The 8,539-nt window shown below is 38.8% G+C and overlaps 1 long non-coding RNA gene across 1 annotated transcript; it reads left to right on the top strand.

The window, feature by feature from the left end:
• The first annotated feature begins 612 nt into the window (after positions 1 to 612).
• On the top strand, positions 613 to 3,814 carry LOC128505349 (uncharacterized). Its single transcript, XR_008355570.1, has 3 exons — positions 613 to 720; positions 1,697 to 1,737; positions 3,281 to 3,814. It is a non-coding gene; the product is annotated as an uncharacterized LOC128505349 (long non-coding RNA).
• Positions 3,815 to 8,539: the final 4,725 nt, after the last annotated feature.

Here is an 8,539-nt window from a genome sequence, read left to right as displayed (position 1 = left end):
TATAAATAATGAAATATCGAAATCTGTGATCTTCGTGAATATTTATTATTTTAAGAAAATAATTATAATCTACCCGTCTAATTTATTATGGATTTATCGATCAGTCTGCCAATCTATTAATCTTTTCTCATTATGGGTTTATCTATGTGTCTAGAACTAGGTATTAAATAGGGAATATTACCTAAATCACTTTCTCAATGTAAAAATTTGAAGAGCCCTATCTATCTATCTATCTATCTATCTATCTATCTATCTATCTATCTATCTATCTATCTATCTATCTATCTATCTATCTATCTATCTATCCATCTATCCATCTAGCTATCCATCCATCATATGTTTATTATCTGTCTAGCAATCTCTATCCTTAGTGCATTTGAACACGTTCTGCTTGTTGCAACGTTAACCTTTGTAATCAATAAACTTAATATGCAACAGAAACCTAATGATGCTTGTTAACAACCACTCAGAGACTGTTAAAAGTTCAAGACTCTGTAAAAAAAAATAAAGATAAGGAGAAACTGCTTGGTATTGTCACAGTGACACCAAGGCCACTCCCTACACACAAGACTCCTCAATATTCTCCAAACATGATCTTTGGCCTCAATTCTGCAGCAACTTCACCTGGATCTGTCTCACATTTACTAACTGCATGGGTGTAATGTGACAGGAGCACAAGGCTTTGTGTCTGGAAAGGAGACAATACATATTTATTTAATGGTAAGAAATTGGCATTTAAGATCCCTTTAAGATTGTGTTTCCTGTCTCTACCTTTGTTTAAACGCGATAGGATGTCTGTAAGATTAGAAACACTGAATGGGTTATACTTATTATTAATTATATGTTTTCGATTTTTACTTTTTAGTCTCCTTTTTGTTTAAATTTAGTATCATTTTAATTTAATATGAACGATTTCACAATAGATTTTTCATTTTAGGTATTCTGCTACATTATAAGGAGTATTTTCTTAAGAGCACAAGTAGCAAAGCAGATAGTTTGTTTGGCTAAATAATTAATTTGTTTCCAGCAAACAGCGACAAAGCAATAGATAAGGATTGTAGGTTTTTTTTTTTAAGGTGAATGGATTTAGGTGTTTACTCTGCTTTGTGCAGAACAGCCATATAGGCTGCTATGATGCCCTCCATGGGCTATATACATGTACAAATAGGATATACAAGTGCATTGCTTCTCTTGGACAACCCTTTAATCAGGCAACAAAGATTAAAGGGACCTGACAATATTTTCAATGTAGGTTAACAGGGATTAATTCATCTAACTAAAGGTCATGCAAATCACAAACCTCTCTCCAATAGACTTCTGATCTTTGATTATTTTGCTTTAAAATGAGATTCTTTATTCAGCAACAGTTGACAGGAATCTAAAAGGATTAGTTGCATTCCAGAAAGGATAATTTTACAGCCAACATTTAGAGACCTATTGGTTCCATCCGGGGCACAGAGTAACCAGAAAAATGATCTAAGGGGACTCCTATTGTATCCACATCTTCAACCTGAATGCACCCACATCTACAGTCACTAGAAAGCCTGCCAGCTCATATTGATTTTTCATTTTACAATTTAATCTACAGGCTTCCAGGAAAATGTATCATCTAAGCATCTTTCAAATAAAGAACATGTGTTAGAGGATATTAAAACTATATCTGTTTATATACAGTGCAAAATAATCTTTTATGCAGGCACAGTGCAAGAGGAGGTTGTGAAAACAAGCCTGCAGAAGGTAAGATATTTTCTATGAGCTTTATCTTGAGCAATTGGAATTACTGGTTTGGGAGAAAAGGAAACAATCGAAAGTTATATATTAACTCTTCAATATAATCTAGTTCATCTATTGATTATAATTATTCACACTATGAAAAATCTCATGGAACGACAAGTAACTTCTATAAGTTTAGAGTGGAGAAAGTAGAGCCTGATCCTGGCCTTGATGCTGCTACAGTTTTAGGAGCTTTCTAATTATTGTAATGTGCATGTAACTAATACACATGTTTTATTACTTAAACTAGTAGGAAGTATTGCACTCATATAGAATAGTTGTAGGCTAGCTGTCCCTGTGTAAAATGAAATTAACACCTGCTACACATTAAACATGTTTATACTACTATTTTACTAAACATTCTGCACTGAGATTTTATCACTTCAAAAGAAGAATTCATTTTAGGGCTGGATAGGTAGTAAGTGTGTATTAATCACACTACTAATGATTGGTAGGAAGGCAGGTGGTGCTTCCTCTCCTTACTAATGCACCGCCTGCATTTGCAAGACACATGCAGGACACCAGCAAAAGTTTATCGCCTTATCATGTGTGTTTCATTTGTAGTTCATTATATTTTAATCTTTACAAAGATATAAAGATTAAATTATCCATATCAGCAGCAGGGGAGGGAGAAACAGTAAACTGTTTATATTAGGAGAATTAGACACAAAGCACAGAAAAAAACCCTGGTAGTCTGAGGAGTGCAGCAAAAATATTGTATTTAATTCTGTACAAGCCCTGCTGTCAGAGTGGTTTGGTCTGCTCTCTTTCTCTCCCTTTAGCTGGCTTCCTCTCCTTCACTCTGGGAGCTGCTCCTTCACAGACACAGAGTCCCCCCTGGGCAGAGACATAGCCTGCAGACACAAGGTATTTTATTTCAAACATGTATTGCAGCTAGGGTTAGGTAACACTCCAAATAGTAGGACTTCATCTCACATGACTCTCAGCCAGTCTGGTATGTTAAGCATCATGGGGAAGAGAGTACTCAATAACTGGAGTGCCAAAGCAAAGACACTAAGCCTACAACACAAAAACTTTGTTGACTGCCTCTACAATAATGTTCAGCCAGTTATAGACAGGGGTTGTGGTGGCCTACACTACACACTAACTTTTTATTGTTATTGACTGCAACTCCCATGATATACAATCAGCAATAACTGGCTAAACACAATAGGAATTGCAGACTGGGGTAGTTGTAGCTAATCCACCTCAGCTATTGTAACCTAAAGTAATCATATTGTGCAGGTACATGCTGCTGCTTCCATGATGATATATATTTTCCTATTCATTTGTAACTAACATTTGCTTTCCGCGCAGAAGCCAACAAAGGAATGGAGTGACGAGGCGGTAATGTTGTATTATGATTGGAGAGGCCAAAGTTGGGCAGCATATTTTGTTGTGGCCCCGGACAAAATCCTGCGGACGCACAGGGTTTCCATGATCTATTGTCATCAGGATTAAAATATGTATTTGGAATAAACTTGAGCTGGAAAGTTATCTTTTACAGATGGTGGCATGACTATGAATTATGATTGGATTTAATTGGATGAAGAAGAATATAAGGACTAATATTCAATGTTCCTCATGAAATCATTTTTACCTCTACACCCAAATGTAAATCTTGCTAACCAACATTATTGTTATGCTTTACTTTATGTATCATTGGATGTATGCTTTAAGACAAAATCTCTTTCGCTCATATATGAAGAGTTCTCATTTCTAATTAATTCAGTCTATTTTTAGAATTTAAGTTTTATATCACAATAAAGTGGCAGAGAAATTGATGAAATAAATAAAAGATGTACAAAAAAAGTATGTTGTGGTCAATATATACGTAAATTCATATAGGGGAGGGCTGGCAATGGGGTACATTAAATTCCTGTATAGCTCTTTCTTTTTTGAGAGCTCTGGTAAATGATGTCATACTTTGACTATGTTACTTAGCCAGAGAGGAAAAAAGACAGTTATATTGCTGAATTATTTCTGTTCTCGAGTTAAGAAAGAAAATTTACGGTAATTAGCTTGTGTTGCCCCATGGGCCATTTTTTTTGGGATACATATCATTTTCACTTGCTGTTTTCCAGAACATGTGCTACTCTGCAGGATGGTACTACATTTTTACATTATTCCTGTTGGCCTTTAGGCCTTTCTAAATGATGCAAAGTAGTACAAATATTAATGTAAAGTCATATTTTTTATTTGTAACATAAGGATGTTCTAGTTTGTGCAACATAAATTGAACTGATTAAGAAAAGAGCTTATCAAAAACAACTTCTACCCTGCGGCACCGATTCAGGTTTAAAAACAGTTTTAGGCCCAGTTTGATGTTGAAATCATAGTGTTCTTTCATTATTTGCATCTAAAATATCTGAAAATGTAACCCTTCTCTCTTCGGGTTTCTCAAGGCAACCTGGGATCTTTTCATTGCCAAGATAGCCATATCTTTGTAAATAAGTTCAGAGAGACTTGAACCATGGAAGCTCATCCATTATTAATTGTGTGCATCCACATGGATGCTTGTGAAGACCAAAGTCCTAACAATGGTAGCTGCCTCAGCTCTGGCTTGTACCTCTCCAACCTTGTTGAGCCCTGCCAAGCTAGAAATGGGGATTGAGCCCAGCCATATGGCTGTGTCCATTCTATTATTTGGTGACGGACTCGTGATGTTTGGAAGATCTTTGAACTTTAGAACAAAGAAGTTAGGACAATACTGTTTTTATTGTACTCATATCAAAATATAGGAAATTTGCTCAGCTATATAGTGGATTCACTCTTCAATGACAATGATGTATATTTAAACCGTTCAGTTGTCTTGGAAATGCTTGTAAACATTGTGAGTTGAGGTCCGTTTGTTGGTTTTTATTCTCTTATCTGTCTGTGTTTGTCTAGCTGCTTGTAAAAGTTCTTGGATTTCCTGGGAGGATTACATGAACATAAATCATATCATCTTATCACAATGAAAATACAAGATAAAACAGGACCACTTCCCCTCCTTCTCTCCCACCCAGGTTCCCTTGAAGGTCTGAACAAACACAAACTCACCAAGATCCTTCAAAAGAGAACTGAAACATGGTGGTTCTCAGGGCCAGACTAGGAATTAATTTCAGCCCTGGAAATAATTAAATACCCCATTTACCCACAATGCCACTGTACCTTTTCTTATTATAAAGTATAGTGTTGTACAGTGATTAACTGCTCTTCTTTCTGGGCGCTGTCGGCCTATCCCATGAAGAAAGTAAATGTACCCATGTCATGACAGTGTTGCTGAGAAACATCTACTGAAGTTGGCCATTTCTCACACATGAAACAACCAAATATGAATCCACTCCCTTGTGATATCCGCCTGGATTATTGCAACTAACTGGTCTCCCCCTCTCTCACCTTTCACCACTCCAATCCTTTGTCTACACTGCAGCTATGCTAATCACGCCACCAGCTCTCCATACCCTCCAGAACCAAATTCAAACTCCTGACGAAAAGAGCCCTTAACAACTCTGCACCCCTGCATCTCTTCCCTCTTATCCAAATACACTCCAAACCACCCTCTTCACTCCTCTCATGAACCGCTGTCATTATCTCTTCCCACTCCTGTATTCAGGATTTCGCACACGCTGCACCCCTTCTGTGGAATTCCCTCCCTCGTTCTATCAGACTTTCTCCCTCGTCCGCAACTTTCAACAGCTCTCTGAAAACCAACCTTTTTCGAGAAGAGTAAACCTTTCTTCTTTTAGCCAGCATCCTAATCAAGCCATCTGAACGATCAACAACCTCTACAGATTATCATGACTTGACCAACTCATCCCCGTCCAAGCAGTCCTCTCCTACTGTTTCACTTCCCTCTCAACCACAGACAAGATTGATAGCTTGCAAGAGCAGGGCCCTCTTATTCTTTTTGTACCAGTTTGCCGTTGTTTGATTTTACATTTATCCTACTGACTCTGATTGTAAAGCGCTATGGAATCTGCTGGCGCTATGGAAAAAATACACCCTGCATTTAGTTTATATATTTCAGTACATCTTTAGTGATTTCTGCACCTTATTTTGCTCTCTGTTTATCAAACATGGAAAGGCAAATTGTTACCAATACTAGGAGATTACCAAATACTTATCTTTGTATCTTTGTATGTTTGCAACGTGTATGATGCTAATTCATCAAAAAAACTAAATTGTTAAACTCATCCCATCCAGGAATGAAGATTTAAAAAGGGTTGCATCATAATGTAATATTCAGTCTTATGAGCGTACACCCTTTCTTATGTTAAACTCTTCCACAGCTTCCAAGGGCTGATCACCAATCCATCAATTTAAAAAAGGGGTAGATCTATGCTATCCTTCACAATATTTCACATACAGGGAGGCTTGGGGATACAATAGAGTTAAGGGAACAAGGGAAACCTGTGTTCAGTATTCTCTCACAGACAGTCTAATGCTTTCTCATTTTCCCTGCTGTTTATTTTCATGTCAGGTGTTTTTATCAGGGTGTCCAACTGATGGAGATCTGACCCATCATTATCACACTTTCCATCTGAAGGAGACTTGACATTCCATTATATGTTAACTGAGCCGTGCAAACTGTTTTTTCACAAACTGTGTGTTTTTACAACTGTCCTGGACTACCGCACGGTCTATTCTGATTAATGGCTCAATGAATCATCCCGTCTTCTCAGGTCATCCGCATGCCAAGGCCCTCATAATGATTCCCTCTTGCCACTTCATTAGAAGATTGATTGTATGTTGGTCTTGACCAAATAAAATCATTGTTGGCATTCCTCTTTATATTTCTGCTGCGTATTTGTAAAGTTATAGGTGAATATGTTTTTAGTTTTAGAAAATTTGGAAATATACAACATCAGAACTTTTACAGTTTGTTCTAATAACAACATAAGTGGATAGTAATGTATATTTTATAGGCATTATAGTGAATGCATCATTTTGCCATTCTGCACTAGAATTGCTGTTTATAAATGATGCCTTATGGTTGCCATAGTTGCCTCCTCCAGACATTGAGCACACACCTTGACAAACTGCCTTTGACCCAGTGCCACAGTAAGACCCTCTGGGGCCCCTAGGTGCATGCACAAATGTACACTAGTAGGGGTGATCATAGGGTTGGTGGCAGACCCCCTTCCCATAACTAAAACACATCTATACTAAAATGCAAACACTCACTGACTCTAATACCATACACTAACTCAAACTTATTCTAACACCCACACACTCACTCTAACAATACACTATAATACACTTACACACATCAGCACACACACATACACACTCTCTCCATCTCCCAGAAGTCACACCATTGACACTCTAACAATATACACTGACGCACACAAGTTAACATTGAATACTAACACATGCACTAACATGCATACACTAGAACACTTATTCATGCTAACACAATACACACACATGCAACCTAACACCCTAGACCCATACACACTCTCTAACATTAAAACACTTACACATACATATATTCATATATACACACTCCCTCTCCCATCTACAGTACATCTCACATACTCCCTCTCCCCATCCTCCGTTACCTTGTGTGCAGAGCCTTCATCTATAGTGCAGTTCTCATCACTTTGTATGAGCTGCTGCTACAGTGGGGTTGCATAACACGTGTTATGTGACCCTTCTGGGCCTTAATGCACCCCTATACACACAAAGCAAAAATCACCTTACCTGTAAGGCTCCCGGCTCCACTTATCATGTTAAAAGCTCCTGCCTTGACTATTCATCCAGTTATGATGCCACGGCTTGCTTACCAATTAAAGTACTTGAGTGTTGCCCTTGGCATGTGGAGTTGCCTAGTGTGCGTAGAGCAATAAATTGTAACTCATATAGTGGCCACAGAAGATTTGTAGCTCCCATGGCCATAACATAAACAAGGCAAGAAGGGCATCTGCCCCTGGTCCCTCCCAATGAGGAGTCATCCAGCACCAATGCCCCTGTATGCCCTTCCACTTTACGCATTGGTTACAGCTTTTGTGGCTTTAAGAATTTTTTTGTAGAATACCAATAACTGTTTTTAAGTCATTGTTGATTCTAGTCATCAAAATTGCTGAATGGAACAAAAATGTTCTCTAGATTCAACACCCCCTGTGTAAACTGTGTGTCTGCATCCTCTACACCCCCTCTGGCTGCTAGGGAGGCTGCTGCTTTCTCCTGTAAATAATGTTTGTGACTTCACCAGTCTGTGCCCTGCTGTCCATATTAACCCTGCTGCCTGAATTGCGGTTCATACGCTTGTCTGCTGTAGCCTTAGACTTTCTCTTTGGCACCATCTGTAGACACGACTGAAAGAAGCATGGCACCTCGGAACAGGTTCATGGCAGCAGGGTATGTGGAGCGGGCAGGAGACAGCGGGGTCTGTGGTGCGGGGAGGAGGCAGCAGGGTCTATGGAGAGGGCAAATGACAGCAGGGTCTGTACTGTGGGCAGACCCAAGAGCCACCTGGTAGTGAAGTGGTTAGGCATAACCCCTTCCGTATAAATGATGCTGGTTTAAGCTCCCATGGTTTCTAACAGCTGTATCTTCCCTGGATGATGCCCTTTCCTGAGATCCACTCCAGTATTGCTCTGTCCAGTTCTCTAGGTTTTTTTACCTGGCTTGCTTTGACCTTGTCCTGATCCGGTTTGTCTTGTCCATGTGGTCCTATATGCCGTTGTGGTGGTCTACACTCCCGTCTAGTCCTTGGTTGCCAGCCAACTCTACTTAGGGTTTCTGTTTCTGAGTGTAGTGCTGTAACACCCTGCCTTTT

This window comes from Spea bombifrons, chromosome 1 (genome assembly GCF_027358695.1).
Source record: "Spea bombifrons isolate aSpeBom1 chromosome 1, aSpeBom1.2.pri, whole genome shotgun sequence".
Lineage (NCBI taxonomy): Eukaryota > Metazoa > Chordata > Amphibia > Anura > Pelobatidae > Spea > Spea bombifrons.
This window is presented reverse-complemented; position numbering and strand designations above follow the sequence as displayed.